The 19,646-nt window shown below is 35.6% G+C and overlaps 1 protein-coding gene across 1 annotated transcript in view; it reads right to left on the reverse strand.

Annotated features, from left to right (window-relative positions):
* ABI3BP (ABI family member 3 binding protein) overlaps positions 1-19,646 on the reverse strand; it is a 231,699-nt gene that overhangs the window by 138,603 nt on the left and 73,450 nt on the right.

The following is a 19,646-nucleotide window of genomic DNA, read 5'->3' on the forward strand; positions in this document are numbered from 1 at the left end:
AGTCATTATTATGAAAAATGTTTAGGCAGTGACAACTTTTAATTTAAATTATCTATTGCAAAGGTATTAAAAATAAGCTATCACCTAAAAAATAGATTATCTATTGTAGCATCTTGACTGACAAAGTCATTCACCAATATCCACTTCCCTCCACCAAAGTTCCCAGTTTCCCTTCTGTTGCCTATCCTACTCCATGACAGGCACATTTAAAAGTTTGGTTGATCAATTTACCACAGTTATATGTTGTCAATATGTTTGAGGCCCTTATTCTTGCCCTTGTTACCTTCATTTGCCTCTTCTTACCCTCCTTCTTAAGCTTCTTCCCTTTCCTATCATGTCGGCTTTGGTGGGGAGGGGCCCCTGATGAGACAGATGTACAGGTGGGTAAGGGCCTCTTTCAGCCCACAGCCTCTGAGGCTGAGCTCAGGAAAAAGAGGAAAGACTGTAAGCCACAGATCACTCGCAAGGAATTATTGTCAGAGCAATAGACTTTATTGAAGGTAGGGACAAGGCTTTTAAGGGCAAACTTTAGGCAGGAAACAGACTGTGGGTAATACAGTTTAGGCCTTATAGCAACAAGATGGTATGTGAAGACAACAGTCAAAAGGTATATGGCATCATTCACTTTGATGGTATGCAAAGAGAGTGGTTACAATGCTCATGACATCATTAAATCAGGAAGTATATAAAGATAGCAGTTGCAATGCTTATGGCACTATTATCCTAGACAGATTGTTTGAACTGAATGACTTTCTCCTTAGTTCATCCTGCATTCATAACAGCAGGGAACACAGTCTCTAAACAGACTTTTTTTATATTCAAGACCAACTTGCAGAAATCTTATTTCCCAGCTTCTCTCCCCACACTATCCTATCCTCAATTTTATAATTTTATACCAGGCTAATCTAAGTATCTCCACTTTGATACCTTGCATTTCTTCAGTCACAAGGGTCTTTATTTGTTTTGGAACACATCTAGGCAGTGTTCAGGGATTTGAGTGATGCTCAGTTGACCATATATGATGCTGGGATTGAACCTACATCATCAGTCGCATTCAAGGCAAGTGTATAATCTCTGTACAGCCCACTGTACTAACTCTTTGGCTTCAACATTCAGAATTTTGGTTGGTATATTTTCACCTAAAATATACCAATGAAAAATTATCTTTTAAATGATCACTTAGTTTTTAAATAAAATATTTTTAGCAGCTCATAATAACTCAACCAGGGGTAAATAATGTATCTTTTTAATTGATATTTATAAGATGCCTTGGTATACATATATTCCCTTTTATACATATGTATCTAAATATCTGTATATGTAAGCCAAATATGTGTGGAAAACACAAAAGAAGATTTTATAAGCAGCTCTTTTGAATTATTTGATGAACACAATTGCAAATTTTCTTCGATAGCTTTGAATCTTGAAACTCATTCCAGTTGAAATTTCACTTGAAATCTAGTTAACTAGAATTTTAGTTAACTAGAATTCACTCCTACTTGCTTAGGCAGATCTCAACATCTTTTTTTTATATTTGTTTTTACTTTGCTTTCATTCTTTAAATTTATTCTTTCTGTAAGTTTATTACAGAGGCCTTCAATGCCTAAAGCTTTTTAAAGCTAACATTCGCAGCCAGAGACAGTCTGGCAATTCATCCATCTTCTATAACTCAGGTCTTTGTATTTTTCTGGCCATCCCATAGTGCTATTTGCTATAACCTGCCACAGTAATTAAACCTCATGAAGTAAACCAACTACTCAGAAATTCTTATCTACCTACAGAGTTTTGGCTTTTTTGTTTTAGTACTTCATGACTGTAACACTGGTAAAGAATGGATTGTGTTTGGAAGTCTCATGTGATTGAAAGTAGCTAGTGCTTATTGATACTTATACAAAAATATGTTTAATCTTGGAGCCAGGGAGTTAGTTCATCACATCAACTGCACAGTTAATGTGCACAACTACATGGCTCAAGCACATCAACTACCTGATATGTGCAAGATCCTGAAATCAATTCCCAACACTACATATTTACCTAAACCCCAACACATTCATGATCACCAGAGAGTCCTGGCACTCCAAACAATACTGGGTGTGGCACCTATAAAAATGATTAATCTAGAAACTAGAGGCAAAGCCATGTTAGGACTTCAGCAGAAAGGAATAAACTTATGACCAAAACAGAACAGAAGAGCAAGATCAATCTAGTTGTTTGAGCAGAAATGGACCAGGGTAACAGGAACAAGTAGTAAATGCCCATATGGAACTTAAAATGAATCAATCACTGATGGTGCCAACCATTACATAGGTAAGCAACCATTGTGTGCATTAGATAAAAAATTGTTGCCAGGGGCCAGAGTGATTGCACAATAGATAGGGCACTTGCCTTGCACACCTTTAAACCAGGGTTCAATCCATGTACTCTATATGGTCCCCTAGGCCCATTAAGAGTGATTCCTAAGTGCAGGACTAGGAGTGACCACTGAGCACTGCTGCGGTGTGCCTCCAGAATGAAAAGAAATCCAATTTAATAAAGAAAAATGTCCCTATAGAATCAATGTCTTCTGTATTTAAGCTATCTTATCGCTTTTGTGAACTTCATTTATGACTTGATCTATCTGTGGTTAGTCTGTGTAATAAAACTGGGTGGCCTCCCTAAGGTGCCACTTGTTTCCTGGTTAGTTGTGCAGTTTCTCAGACTTTTATAACTTAAGTAATAGTGTCTAAAAGGAAAAAAAAGAGAAAGAACATGAAAAAGAAAAGACAACGGTGGGGGAAAGTTGCACTGGTGAAGAGGGGTGTGCGTTTTATGGCTGAAACCCAATTACAAACATGTTTGTAACCATTGTGCTTAAATAAAAAAATTAAAAAAAAAAAAGAAAAATTCTGCCATAGAGGCAGGGAAGTGGGTGGGGTGAGGGCAGGAGGAAAACTGGGGACATTAGTGGCAGGAAGTGTGCACTGGTGAAGGAATGGGTGTTGGATAAAGTTTGACTGAAATTCCACCATGGGCAACTTTGTAAGTGTGCATCTCAATTAAAAATTTGATAGCTCAGAGAGATAGGGTGTTTATCTTGCACGTGGCTGACCTAGGACAGACCCTGGTTCAAATTCCCGACACCCCATATAGACTCCTGAGCTTGCCAGGAGCGATTTCTGAGCACAGAGCCAGAAATAACCCCTGATTACCGCTGTGTGTGGCCCAAAAACAAAAACAACAACAAAATTATTAACATTTATTGAGTACTTGGTGAGAACCTTACATTTATAACTTAATTATTTCTCATGATAACCCTACGTGGCATATATTATGATCACCCTAATTTTTTTTTTATTTTTGGGCCTTACCCAGTGCTCAGGGATTTCTTCTGGCTCTCTGCTCAGACATCACTGCTGGAAGGCTCAGGGGACCATATAGGATGTTGGGGATCAAACCGGGGTAGTCCGTATGCAAGGCCCTATCCACCATGCTGTCACACAGCCTCGATCACCGTAATTTCTAAAAATTGCTGAGACAAGGGCATGTAACACAGTCCCTTGCCATCACCATATTGTATTGGACCTACCTTTCCTTCATAGGTAACATTTCATTGTTGAAATGTTAGAAAACACACTTGCTACCATTTCTAGGGGTAAAACTCTGTTTCAGTGCTCATACGTATTTCCAGACTCTACAGTCTTTCTTGTGGTGATGCTATGTTGCTGAATGTGGTCCCCAGCTTTGCCAGTATAATTCCTGGCACCATCACAGTCAGGTAGGTGTGTGTGTGTGTGTGTGTGTGTGTGTGTGTGTGTGTGCGTGTGTGTGTGTGTGTGTGTGTGTGTGTGAGAGAGAGAGAGAGAGAGAGAGAGAGAGAGAGAGAGGCAGGCAGCAGGCAGGCAGAAAGAGAGAGAGAAAGCAGTAACCCTAACTTCTATCATTCCCAGGAAGCATCACAACTAAAAATAGAAGCAATTTGGCAAGGTTGTGAACCCTGGAAGTGGTTGTGCAAGCACCACAATCAAGCATGTATATAATCCCACTTATTACAACAACATAAAAAGAAGGAATGGGAAAGATTAACACCATTTTAAAAAAACTGTGAAATGAAAAAAATTACTTTTAATTTTAGATCTTTAAATGCAATGCTTTCCTCCCTTGAGCCAGGGTCCCTGCATTTTTATTTTGGACTTAGCCCTAAAAGTTGTGGCTATATTCATCCTGTACCCCAAATCCTATTAATAAAATGCTAAAATAAATTTTCAGGAAAAGTATTTATCCCCATTTTTTAGGTTGTTCACACTATGGCAGTCTATTACAACTAGCTTTTGATTATTTCCTTCCTTGATACATATTACTTCAATTATGGCTCAGTATTTTCTTTTTTTTTAAAGAACTGAAATGTTATAAAAACAAGTAGAACCTAATGAGAGTGTCATGATCCAAGACATATGTTATATGAGCAACTTAAAAATAATTCTTGTTATGATCACAGCTATGTTGCATAAAGCATAGGTTGTTAGAACCAGTCTAAAATTAGAACAGATGTCAGAATCAGGCTCTCACTGCTTATTAAAAACTTCCAACATTCATGTATTTCAGCAGTCTTTGTACTACATTGGAAACTCAAATATGGAAAAATAAAGCTAAAAAAACAAAACTTACAGTTTGCTTGATGAAAATTGTGTGGATTTGGAGCAACCTGGGAATGTAGCCATGGTAATCTAATCAGAATTACATACATTGCCATCTTGGCAATATATATCCCCCCAAAAATGAAGTGTTAATTTAGGGAAATGGGTATAGAGTGGAGTTACTTTAAAAAGAAAATTTTTATTTAAAATAATAAAGACCAGGGCCAAAGTGATGGAACAGCAGTAGGGCATTTGCCTTGGACATAGCTGACCCAGGATGGACCAGACCGTGGTTCGATCCCCTGGAGTCCCATATGGTCCCCAAGCCAGGAGCTATTTCTGAGCACATAGCCAGGAGTCACCCCTGAGCATCACCAGGTGTGGCCCAAAATAAAACATAAATAAATAAAAATAAAATAAAAAATAAAGACTTCACCCAGCTAACTCTGATTTACTAAATATTTTTAAATGCCCTGTGGTAAAGAATTAGACATCTGAATATATAGTAAACCCAGTAATGAAACCATTCATTAGATACCACATGTGGGCTTAATGGAAATAATCCCATAAACTGTTCATAAAGTTAAATTCTCATGGTTTTCCTCTGTTCCCACTAAAGGACACACATTGTAAGCCACACTGTTTGAGGAAGCTGTCACAATGATGTCTCTTCTGTCATTTTAAACTTTCACAAAATAAACATAAATAAGTTTGATCCTAAAGGAAATAAGAGTAAGGAGTCTGAAAATTAAAATTAAAATTATTGATTTTAAATTAATATTAAATTAAAATTAAAATTATTCATTAAAATTAGAATTAAAATTAAAATTATTCATCATTTCAAGTTTCTCAATAATTCATCAAACTAAATTTGATGAAATAAAATCATGGACTTTAAAACCTAGAATAAAGTCCTGTTCAATGTAATTAATATCTGTGCACCTCAGTTTCCATTTGCAAGTTGGGAGAAACCATATATAGACTCCCATGGTTCTTAGTAATGTTGAGCCTTGTTGAGCAGCAAAAACTTCTAAGTCAATGTCAGTTATCCTGATGATGACTCCTTGAAAGTAAATTTGTATACAAGAAAGTCTAAAGGCCTTGTTAAAGGTAATAATTGTTGAATGCTTCCTTATTTATTGAGGTAATAATGATTTACATGGCTGCAATGTGTATACATATATGTGTACACATGTGTATGTACATGTATTTAAATGTGCATATGTACAAATTATATATATATATATATATATATACTGGCTCAATCAAGTGGATCTTCAGATTTGAGTTCAATTTCATTCACCACCTGCAAGATCCCATTACAGATGTTCTCATACTTAATCTGAGTGAATATGTGTTAATACAATCTACCCAACTCATGCTGAAATTTATTTTAATTGCATATAAAAAAGCACCCTTCCTTAATTATTCACACTTTTGTATTTTAAAGGTGTGGGCCCCTTTAGATACAAATAAAAATGCAAACATTTTTTAATCTCACATCTTCTTAAGACCCAGTGAGAAAGTTTAAAATATTTTGCAGCTGACCTTTAGTCTATTAAAGGTGTGTCATAAATACTTTCCCTTCCACTAATTATGTTCATTTTATCTTTAAAAAAATAGACAAAAGTGGGAGTGCAAAAGAGTACCATGATGCCTGTCCCTAAATCACCAGGCCGTGAGTTTAATTCTTGGCACCGTCCATCATAACAATGTAACCATGATAAAGAAATTATTTTAAAAAAAAGAAATAAAAAGAAGTAAGATATTCTATAGTATTTGGAGGTTTTAAAAGCTTAATCCTCATTTTGTGTTCAGAAAACAAGAAGATACCCCACTTTGGGTCTGCAGAAAAAAAGCAAGAATTTCTTATTGCACTTTTGAGGTAGCTAGACACTTAGAAAACTTCTGGGGTGTGAGGACTCATAAAGAAGAACCTTGGACACTAAAGTGCTGATAACAGAAGGTAATACCTCCAAATAGCTATGCTAGTCTTTTGGATGGCCGGCAACTGATCTGACGGCACAGGCCCATCATACAATAGAGCTCAGTGGTGGGAGGTGTCCATAATGTCCATAATGGACGGCAGCCCACTGTGACAAGAAATTGAATGACTTTCCACTCAGACTAAATTTTGAAACTATATGTGTGAGATGTGGAGTTGTCAGGGGAGAGAGTCCTAAAAAAAAAAGATTCAGTTTACCATTAATAGTACTCACTATCATTGAATTATGTTTTTATGTATGCAGAATGTCCATTTTGTACTCTGCCCTTTTGCATACCCCTTCATAAGATCATATTTCTCTTTAACTTCCTTAACTCCTATCATCATTACTCCTCATTTACCCTTTCTGACTTAAGTACTGTAGAGTCCTAAGTCACAGACCAAAGTGGTGCCCTGGAGTTAACACCCACCCAACTATTTTAAAAGGCATAAAAAGGACACTTATGTCTTTTCAACATTTTATGGGTGTTTTCTTTGACGGCTATAACTTTTGCTGAATACTTTCTTATACAGTGACGATCCCCCCCCCCCCATGTTTTTTATCTTCTCTTTGTGAACTGCTTAATATGGAATTTGGTGTGAAAGAATCCCTCAGTTTAACGCTTATGTTTAAACCAAGTCATGGGTATTGTTGGAAATGTTCTTACGCCCCCATATATCTGATAGCACCACGTGGCTTTATTTCTTGTTTGCTTAGGCACACTAAAATGGGAAAATACTATACATACCAATAAGTTCTTATCTAATAGAGATGGGAACACACAAATCTTGTAGTGCAATGAGACCTTACACCCTGAACATTGACATAAAGACCTGGCACAGGCCTCAGAAGAATGGGCATTCTCCATTCACCCCTGATCTAGAGAAGGCATCTACAAAACATCCAAGGTTGTATATAACATCACCTGGAGGCATTCCTCTACCAGGGAAGACCCTACAGCTGCTCTGACATCAATCTACTCAAAAAAGACTTCCCTTAACACTGAGAAGACTTAACAAGAACAATGACCTGCTTACTGGACAGGACTTGCTATAGTGCCCCTTAATCGTGAGGTTTGTCTATAACAGCACCTGGAAGCAATCCTCTACCACGGAAGACCCTACCACTGCTCAGACATCGTCCTGCTCAAAAGAGACTTCCCTTAACACTGAAAAGACTTAACAACAACGACCTGCTTACAGGACAGGGCTTCCTGCATTGCCCTTTCATGGTGAGGTGAAACGAGAAGACACTCCACATCGTGACTTCAATGTAGGATATGCAGATTCCAGAATCTTTAATACAGAAACGTGATACCAACAACAGAGACTGTGTGAAAAGTGTGTTGGCACTACGGACAATGTCTTGGATTGGAGGATAACTTGCCTGAAGCCTAGAGTTGGTCTTATGCCAGGAAACTTCAGGGGTAGAATCTCTTTGTATTTAGGCCAAGGTTATTCCTTTCCATGCCTCTCATATTTTGGTGGGCCTATACAAACAACAATTGCCACTCTAACACCGTTTTTACTGTGCTCCTTTGACTCTAATCCTTAAAATGCACTCACTTAAAATTTGAGGATAACTTAAGCTAATATGCATGTACATGGAAATGTAAAATATACTATGCCTCTAATGCTTAAGGAGTTATGTAAGTTTTATGGCTTTAGATTGCCTTGTGTGCTGTTAAGAAATATTATAATGTGCTACAATCTGGGGACCTGAGGGACAAAGTAATTGTACATGGATTCTGTTTTATTTATCTTAACTTTCTTTGGCTGAAAGTTCAAAGTTAAGATATCAGCAAGGGGACTTCTTCTGAGAATTATGTTATGGGTGATTGTCCTTCCACTGTAACTTTACCTTGTCCTCTTTCTTTGCATCTTTTGTTCTCATAATTCAAAATAAAAAAAATTTTAAAAAAAAGATTCCGTTTACTGCTGATGTAGCAGGTGAAAATTGACTGGCTTTAATTTAGTTCAGAAATCTAAAAGCAATTGTCATGTTTCTACCTTAAATAGCCATGTAGCACTATTGAATACAGTATACGACTGTTTTATGAGAAATGTCCCATTAAAAATTCAGAAGAACACCATCCATTATTGGTTTCAAGACATACTCCCTTTGCTTTTAACATCTCTTACAATTAGTGGCATATTAACATTGGTCAGGGACTATTGTGACTTATTTCTTTGCCTGAGACCTAAAAGGTTGGAAAGTTCTAAGTGGGCAGAAGAGGTTTTGTAATCTGGAAGAAAAACCAGTGGATAAGTGTTTTTTAAAGTGCTACAATTTCTTTAAAGTGCTAGATTTCTAGTTCACTGATACTGTATAGGGAAAAAATGTCAATCTATAGAGAAACAATGTTAATGGTGACTGAATGTCAATGCTCAAGAGAACTGAATAGACTATTCAGAATAAACAGAATAGATGATATCTGAAAGTGGAGACTATTTTATACAGATTTAAACTCTTGGCTTCTTTTTATTATTTAAGAAAGTAATATACTTCATTAACCCAAAAACCCTAAGTCTCAATCTAGCCAGAAAAAGAACATCAGACATATTAAAATTGAGGAAACTTTTAGAAAATAATTAATCACCCTGCTTTTAAACTCTTAACAGGATCAAAACCAAACGAAGTGTGAAAGAATTCCATAGTTTACAGTACCGTAGGAAATATGATTAAATATACCCTAATATCTTAGGTGGAACCCCAGAAAAGGCATCATAGGAAAAAAATTAAAAGTTAAAGAAAAGGGGGGGCCAGTGAGGTGGCGCTAGAGGTAAGGTGTTTGCCTTGCAAGCGCTAGCCAAGGAAGGACCATGGTTCGATCCCCCGGTGTCCCATATGATCCCCCCAAGCCAGGGGCAATTTCTGAGTGCGTAGCCAGGTGTAAGTTATCTTCGCTGTTAACTTTATTGGGTATTTGTGAATCCAAGAACAGTCCCCAGAATGAGAAATTACTTCCCATTCCCTTGTCCCCTTTCGGGGGGAGACCTTGGTAATATTTATCCGCAGCAAATAATAATCTACACAGACAAGAAGAATAGGGTGTAAAAGATTGAACAAAGAGATCAAGAGAGAATCCTCCTGCAGCCTGCAGCTTTCGCAAAAGGACCCCTCTCCCCTGTCCATCAAGCTATTTATTGCCAACTCCACAGCGCCCCACCTGGAAGGGCTAGGTGGGGCAATAGTCACAGAACAATCCTAAGGAAATACTTTTATATACAACAATTCCAAGAATAATCTTATGGCAACTTTTTCATATACTGCAGCCAGGAATAACCCCTGAGCATCAAACGGGTGTGGCCCGAAAAAAGAAAAACCTGTGTTTCTCACAGTGGTTCATTAAATAATTGTTTGTTTTGGGCCCGGAGAGATAGCATAGTGGCATTTGCCTTGCAAGCAGCCGATTCAGGACCTAAGGTGGTTGGTTTGAATCCCGGTGTCCCATATGGTCCCCTGTGCCTGCCAGGAGCTATTTCTGAGCAGACAGCCAGGAGTAACCCCTGAGCATCGCCGGGTGTGGCCCAAAAACCAAAAAAAAAAAGTTAAAGAAAAGGACTTTGGGTTAATATTGTGTTAATGTTGCATCTTAATGTTAACACAAAATGCTAATAGGAAAATAGGATGCAAAATATTCTTTGTGTTTTAACTGTAGTTATTTGTTTAAGTCTGAAGTTATTCTAAAATACTTTAGAGAAGTGATATCTCCAAGACGATGACATAGGTTTTCCTTGATTTTTTTCTCCCTTACAAGAAGAACAACCAACAACTATTTGGGAATAGAATACAGCCAAGAAAATCCTTCAAGATGGGTGTGAGGAACGAGGAAGCACCCACTGTGCACTGTGCAAAAGATACCAACACAGACCAGACTAAAAGGGGCATTGGGGATGTCTAAGTATTTAAGTCAGGTGGGTAGAAAAGATAGAGATGGCAGTGTGGGACTAGAGGCTTGAAGGTATCAACCTACCCAACCAAAGGCCCTGGGAGAGGAGATAGTATAGATGGGTGAAGCACATAAAATTCAACGAGAAAGCTCAAAACAGAATGTGAGGTGTTGTATAACATGGACAATCCATCAAAAGGAGAGCAAAGAAACTGCCTTCCAGGGCAAGAAACATAAAGTTGGTGTAGGGAGCTTGCCTTGCACACAGCAGACCCAGGCTCAATTCTTTGGCAAACATATATTGTGTTTTACAAAAAAATTAATAAGCAGGTGTAATGATAAATCAGGAAAACAATTTTCTTTATAATAATGTAAAAAGGAATTTAATATGTTTAAATTAAAATGTTTAACATAATAATTGTCTAGAAATGTGTTTAACCCAATAAGTAAAAGTCCTACAGACTAAAATAGAAAAAGTTAAAAAATACAAAGAAATGAATATATAAATGATGTACTATACTGGAAGAATTAATGTTATTAAAATAGACACATCAACAAAAGCAATTAAAACCTCAATTCAATTCTTATTAAACTACTAATGCCATTCTTCATATGTAGAAAAAAGTCATAAAATTTGAATATGACTCCAGATTGCCAAACACTCCTTGTGAAAAAAAAAAAACAGAAATTTGTCTCTCCTACTCCCTGACTACAATTTAAACTACCATTATATAATCATCCAAATAACATAGTAATAAAATAAAAATGAACATACAGATAGGACTTGAGAGTAAAGAAATACAAATATTAATTTACAAAAGATACATGAGCATAAAGTACATTAAGAAAAACATAAGTAAATGTTCAGTTTTGAGTAAACTGACAGCTATGTACATAAGAAAGAAACTGGGGAAAGAGAAGAAAAATGTCTCCCATAGAGGAAAATGGCAAGGGTCAGGGGTAAAGGCAGCAGGGAAACTGGGGACAGTCGTGGTGGTAAATGTGCACTAGTGAAGGGTGTTAGAACATTGTATTATAAAAATTTAATCATAAACAACTTTGTGACTGTGTATCTCACAGCAATTAAATTTTATAAACTAAAATATTAAAAAATAAAAATAAGGGACTGGAGTGGTTGGCACAAGTAGTAAGGTGTCTGCTTTGCCTGCACTAGCCTAGAGTAGACTGTGGTTCTATCCCCCAATATCCCACGTGGTCCCCCAAGCCAAGAGCGATTTCTGAGCTGCACCAGGTGTGGCCCAAAAACAAACAAACAAGAAAATGAAACCAGACCATTATTAAATATTATATTCAAAAGTTAATTCAAAATCAATTAAGATTTTAACATAAGAACTAAAATCATAAAATATATAGAAGAAAGGAGGTGATGATTTTCTTGACATGGCTTTTGAAACTTCTTTAGGGATTCTACTCTGCCACTGAAGAAAACAGAAAAGAAGATATTTACGATCTGAACAATTTACCAGAATTAATGTACAAATTGTATAAATATATACTCAACAGCAACAAAACAGCAACCTGATGTAAAATAAGTGGGTTTGCAAGACACTTCTCCAAAACCAACAAATGGCCAACAGGCACATAAAAAAAAGTACATCATCTCTCACCAGAGAAATAGAAATCAAAACAATGAATCACACCATGAGAATGGCTATTAACAACAACAACAACAACAACAAAATTAAATAAGAAATTCCAAGAGTTGTCCAGGACAGGGTAGAAGACAGTTCTGATACAAAAACTGAGGAAAATGTAAATAGGTACAGATTCTAAAATACTATAGAAAAGTTTCTCAAACATTGAAAATACAAATTCCATGTGACCAAGTTACCTTATTTCTAGATAAACACTTGAAAAATACAAAAACGCTACTATTTTTTTTTTTTTTTGGTTTTGGGCCGCACCCACTAGAGCTCAGGGGTTACTCCTAGTTTATGTTCAGAAATCACTCCTGGCGGGCTTGGGGGACCAGATGAGATGTCAGGGATTGAACCCAGGTCAAAGTGCAAGGCAAATGCCCTACCTGCAATGCTATCCCTCCAGCCCGCAAACCACTACTTTCAAGAGATGCATGAACCTCATCATAGCTTGACTCACATGGCAAAATATTGGCACAATCTAAGTCAATAAGTGTATGGATTAAACAGATGTATGCAACAGAGTTCTACTACCAAGATATTGATAATGCCAGATAAAATTTGGGTATTTTCATCAATATGGATGAAACTTAAGGGTATGGTTTTTAATGAAATAAATCAAACGGATACAGGCATACACCTTATGATTCACTCATAGGTAGTACTTAAATGAAAACTAAATAAAACAAAATAAAATTCAATTATAAATCTAAATTAGTAATCAGCAGAAGGGTGAAGGGTAAACCAAGTAAAAGGGATCAACTGGGTGGTGAATTATGCTTCTAGTGGTGAGCCTAGCATGGCAAATACCAGTTGTTTATTTATAATGGTTGAGAGCTAAAATGTAATGTCAGAAACCATTGCTGTTTCAATTTGTTTTTAAGTCGAATAGATTCAGAAAAACTAAAAGTGAATTTTCTTTCCTTTTAGGTAGATACTGACAACCTCTGTACCTGCCCTCCATCACAAAGGGCCAATCTCCACATCTCCTGAATTTTCAATTTCAGTTTTCAATCTCCAGTTTCAGTTCTTGCCTCTGGGAGAAGACAGATAGAGAAAGAAAAGAGCTACTCCCAGGCTAATTCTTCAGAGATTCCCAGAGGGCAAATCATAAATATTTACCCTCCTCAAGCATAGAAACCACCAAATTCAATTAGTAAAAAAACCATAACACAAAGGCTCAGATAGCACCGCGCAGCTCTGTAAATCCTCAGAGAATTCTCACACCACACACCACAGTGAGGATGCTTAATGAGCTCAAGAAAAAATGGTGACAAAGTTCAAAAATGTATGAAAGCCAAAATGAGAAAACTATGCTTAGAAGTGATAGAAATGGATAATATGGCAGGTGATTAAAAACAAAAAACTCAATAGGAACTTTGAGGAGCAGAATAACAGCAGCTGAGAAAAAGTAGAGGAGCATCAAGATACCCTGGGGGAAACCTCTGGAAAACAACTGAAGATATAAAAGAGTTTGAAAACAAAACAAATGAACACACTACTAGAGAACCATGGGATGAGTTCATGAGGAAGAATCTAATAATCACAGGAGTCCCCAAAGAATAGAAGATGAATTTGATGAAGATAAGAATGTTCAGAGTTGAGGAATAAAAGCATCCAGATCTGAGTACCAGCAATAATAGACTTAAATAGGAAAATTCCAAGATACAATATACTCAGAATTATAAGAGCCAAAGATGAAGCAAAAAATGTTAAAGAAGCAAGATCACAAAAGGAGCTTACATTCAAAAGAAAACTCATCAGAGTAGAGCAGATATATCAAATGAGACTCCATGAAACAGAAAAGATTAAAGGGATATAGTACAAATAATAAATAAAATAAACACCTCACCATTATTCTACCCAGCTAGGTTATCATTCAGATTTGAAGAAATGATACAGAAGTTTCAAGATCAAGCAACAGTTTGGAAAATCCAAGATGACACCAGCTTACAAGAAGCATTCAAAAAAAAATTAAAAAGGTCAACAGACATGTCTACCTGTAGATGTCCAAAAATATATATAGAATAATATGAATGTGTGGATACTATGAATATATATATAATAATATAAAGAATGGCTCATCATGAGACTGGAGAGAAAGCACAGTGGTAGGGCATTTGCCTTGCACATGGCCAACCCAGGATGACCTGGGTTTAAGTTCTGGCATCCTATATGGTTCCCCAAGCCTTCCAGGAGCGATTTCTGAGCACAGAGCCAGGAGTAGCCCCTGAGCACCACCAGGTGTGCCCCACCCCAACAAAAAAGTATTCAAGGAGATTTTTTAAAGGACAGGACAAACTTCCCAGCATGTAATACTGAATATGACACTCACTTTTGGTACTTATGGTTATCTGCTATTAGATTAAGAGCAGTTGATTCACTCCTAGCTGACTGAAATATTTTATACATTTTCAATAATGAATAAATGTTTCAATAATGAATAAATAAATGGATCACATTGAGTGCTCTATGTTTGATCAGGTGTCTTTTTATTTTTATATCTATAGAGTTTATTATTACACTTTTACTTATTAATGCATACACCTAAGCAGTATCTATTATATATTTTCTACCATAAAGTCAATATTCTGCTTCTTAGAATAAAATACTTTACTGAGATTTTATTTTTATTCTATGATTTATATGTTAATAATGGTTTTTCTTTCTCATGATTGCAATACCATACCCATCACTAATCTGTTAATAATGGTTAATAACAATGGTTAAAAAGGTTAATAATGGCTAATAGTGGTTTCTCTTTCTTATAATTCCAATACCATACCCATCACTAATCTCTTTCTCATAATTTCAATACTATACTCATCACCCTTTCTCCCACAGGATCCCAAATACTTCTCCCTCTTAACCCACCTTCAGCTCAATTGTAATGGTCAATTCTCCTCTTATTTTGCCTAAGGAACCTTTGTTGCCTCACTGTAAATCCTTAGGTCCTACATATGAGAGAAATCATATGTGTCTATCCTATTTTCCTGGCTAATTTTACTCAACATGATATCCTCTAGTTCCATTTATTTTGCTGCAAATTGCATGATTCTGTTCTGTCTTAGACCCTTATAATCCTCATCGATCACCACAAATTCTTGATCCATTTGTCTATAATTGGGCATTTAGGTTATTTTCATAATTTTCTATTGTACTGTATGTGGCAATAAACACAGGTGTACATATATCCTTTTATATTAATGTTTTGCATTTCAAGGATAGATGCCAAGAAGTGGAACATATGTTAGTCCTATCCCAATTTAGGATAAAATATACTTTCTTTTTCTTTTTTTTGATTTTGGGGCCACACCCGGCAATGCTCAGGGGTTACTCCTGGCTGTCTGCTCAGAAATAGTTCCTGGCAGGCACGGGGAACCATATGGGACACCGGGATTTGAACCAATCACCTTTGGTCCTGGATCAGCTGCTTGCAAGGCAAATGCCACTGTTCTATCTCTCTGGGCCCAAAAATATACTTTCATACTTTTATAGGCCTATCATATTTTCTGCCTAAAATTAAGATTTGTTTACTCTTACTTAATTTTACATTTGTAGAATTTATCAATTTCAAAATGCATTAGTACAGGATTTTTTATAATACTGATTTTTAATTTATATATCTATAATAAAGAAAAATCGTTTTTGAAAATATTTACTTTATTTACTTATTATTTAAATTTTGTGGAATATTAGTCTTATTGATTCCTATGTGTATGTTAAACCATTTCCACAGTATGAAAAAAAATGACCTTCAAATGTGAAGTAAAAATCCCCAAAAATGTAGTAAGAGAACAACAAAGGAACTGGATATTTTTTCCATAGAAGTGAGCTTACATGGGGTGGGAGTGGTTAGAAGGGATCTTTGAAAAAAGTGGACTCTCTGGTAATGGGTATGGTATTGGAATGAATATGCCTAAAAGGTATAATTAATTAACAGGACTATAAATCTAGGTACCTTAGTACAAATATTTTAAAAACTTAAAAAATAAGTTTATGGATAAATAAGGACTGTAATTGAGGGGTGTTTGTGTTATGAAGAGGCAGTGACTATACATAAAAATCATAAACATTAACATTATTATAATCATGTTATATAAACTACAATTAAAATTTAAAGAGAAATAAAACATCATTTATAAGTGATATCCAGGGGACCATAAAATCTATGTATCAATGAGTTAAAGAAAGACTTCTCAAAAAGCATAAGATAAAAGCTCTAAGGAATATACAAACCTTAACAACTTTATTTAAACAAATTATAAGTTTGTAAAATTATGGTTTTATTTACATTTAAAGTGCTTTATAATCGGATAGAAAAAAGAAAATTTTTATTAGATGTGAAAATGGTACAAAGTAAGATTGCTAATAAAAATCAATCATCCACAAAATCTAAAAGATCTAAAAGATCTTTCGGGACATCTTCAAAGAAAAACATCAGCTCTTTACATCTACAAGCACACGCAGGCCACATTTTGCTATAATTTGAATTAAGTGGATATGGCCTAAATTTAAGTGTTCCCTTTAGCTCTTAATATTTGGCAGACAACATCAGTGCATTGTTTCACCAGCATTAATACCGAGTAATATATGTTTGAAAAATACCCTTGTAAAACATTCTTGTCAAGTTCAGGCAGACAACTCTACTCGCCCAATTGTTCTGGGAGAAAAAGGATATAAGATTACCGAAAAATAGCACAAAGAAATAATACAAGATTAAAGCACTTGCCTTGCTCCCACAGGATGTGGGTTTAATATTTGGCTGTCTATATTGTCTTCTCTCACCCACATAGAGCCAGGGGAAAGCCCTAAGTACCATTAAGCTGTGACCCAAAATGGGGGAAGAGAGAGTGATCTAGGTTTGGCCAGGAGAGAATTAGCGAATAACTCTACCTGGAATTTTAGCTAGATGCTAAAATGCTACAGACACCATTCCCTTGCCAGTTCAAGGGGTGGAGGAAGGAAGGAAGACATAGACTAGAACAGTGTTTTTCATCCTTTTTGTGCAAAGGCACATTTTTTATGAAAAAATATCACGAGGCACACCACCATTAGAAAATGTTTAAAAAACATTTAACTCTGTACATATATTGACTATATATAAAGTAATTCTCTGGAATAGGAATAAAATAAACTCAAAGAAATTATTTTATAATTACTTTATTATGAAATAATTAATGACAAAAACAAAACAAAAAACAAATAAACAACAACGAAAAAGAAATAATCTAATGATTGGTCTATTTGTGAGCCAAAGCCACATGTTACAGATGAAATTAACATTATTCCGACAGCACACAAGATTGTATATCTTTGGAATACTAGTGTGCCACAGCACAGTGCTTGAAAAACACTAGACTAGAAATGCAATCTGGTGGGAGTTGAAATATAAATATATTATAATATTTATATTATAATAAATATTAATATAGATATAGTAGTTCTTCATCTATTTCTTTTAAAGAAATTAATTATTCAGAACTGGGGGGATAGAGCAGGTAACTCTTGTCCTGTATGTAGTCTACCCTGAGTTTGATCTCAACATCCAAAATGGTCCCCAAGCACTGCCAGGAGTGATCCTAGAGTACAGAGCCAAGAGTCAGAAAGATGAGTGTCCCCTCTGTAAAAACACCAGCGTGTTATCCTTCTAGAAAATACTTAGGAAAATTCTATTCCCACCTTACATACTGTCCCCAGTATCTGATTATTCATATTTCTGTGTTTTTTGCATCAATCTCGAAATATCTCATTGAGTTGCTGTTCCAAGTTAACCCTCCATCACATTTAAGCTTTGAAAAATTCTTTTCCTGACTCTGCAAAACAATTTTTTTCCTACCCACCTCTCCTAACAGTCCATACCTAGCTTTCCTAGTCTTTGGTAAACCTGTTGTACATTAACGTTGTTGACTCAATTGCTTCATATTTTTCCTTGCCTTTGTTTTATATGTGCATCCTACAATGAAATTTCATGTAGGGTGTTGTCCGTGAAATGCTTTAATGTTTGGCAAGAAGTTGGTTTTGAAGGAGAATTAGTAACAAGTACACACACATTTTTCCAGTGAGTTCATCCATCACTCATTAATATTATCTCTACAGGAAATGCTCCTTAAAAATGAGAAATTCATTTTGATATTTTTCTTTAAAATAATAAACCTAGGTGACATTAGCTTCAGAGGGTAACTCGCAGTCATCATTTTAGCAAGTATTTCTCTTTTAAAATTTAGTCAGCATTTTTATGTAGAGGCAAGGAAACAAGAATCATTCCCACAAGATGAATATTTATTTTTCCACAGAGATCAAAAGTAATAAATATCTTAGGGAAAGTGCTACAGATCAGAGGCCAGCCAGCCACTGATATACTTAACTTCTCAAGGATTTACTGTCTTCATTGGCAAGATGATAAAAATAATACTCCTTCACACAGCTGTTGTAGTATTTTATGTCCCTTTCCATAAAATCCATGACATTATATATAGGTTCTTAACACAAAATCACCAGCTAATAGATTGGTGAGACATTCATTCAAGTAATTGTTAAATAATGTCTTTTATACACAGCTTAGTGAATAAAACTGACCAGAGGTAAATCTATGCTAAATGTCTTCTTGATTTTGTGTTTTTCCTTGAGAAATATTTTCAGTAGCAGAAATAAAAACTTAGCTATTAGTTTATCAGGAATGAGAAAAATAAAACAGAGGACCATGCTAAAAATTTGAGGGTTTTTTTTTCCACAAATACAGGTTAAAATGTATATTTTTCAATGAGATTGATACTTTTGAGAGAAAATGGGCACCATAATAAAACAATAAATAACTATATCTGAGAAATAGATTAAGGCTGTGCATTAACTCAGATGATATTTTTTCCTCTACTAGAGATTTCCATCCTGGAAAATATAGCTTTTTATTCTGTTTACTGAGAAGCTTACTCAGAAAACCTCCACTAAAATGGGCAATCAGCTACTTTAACTCGGGAAGTGCCTGATTATTACAGAATAGGTTAGATTTATCCATGTTCCTAAGAAATCCACTGTTTTGCTAGTGCTAAACATGACAGAGATGGAAAACAATAAAAACAATTAGAAAACAAAGCCAATTACCAAACTATAACATCAGTGTTGGCATCTACCTCAGAGCTCTTAGATTACAATCTATACATCCTAGAGAGCATTCAGTGTCCAGTGGAAGTAAAATCATTTAAACCACACATAATAGGAATTAGAAATCAAGGATTTGGTTGAATTCTTTATATTATAATGTGTAATTTTTATTATTTTTAGGAATACTTATTTTTTCTTGGTTTTTCCATTTAAGATGACTCAAAACCTCTTACAATTAATCTGGAAATGAGTATTCTTTTGATATATGACAAAAGAACCATAGTCTATGTAGGGACACTTTTTACATGCCTATGAAAATGCATTTTTCAAAGTCAGATTTTGTTGCATTGTGCAATGCATTTGAAATGTCATTGGGGGGCCAGGCGGTGGCGCTGGA

Source organism: Suncus etruscus, chromosome 13 (assembly GCF_024139225.1).
Source record: "Suncus etruscus isolate mSunEtr1 chromosome 13, mSunEtr1.pri.cur, whole genome shotgun sequence".
Lineage (NCBI taxonomy): Eukaryota > Metazoa > Chordata > Mammalia > Eulipotyphla > Soricidae > Suncus > Suncus etruscus.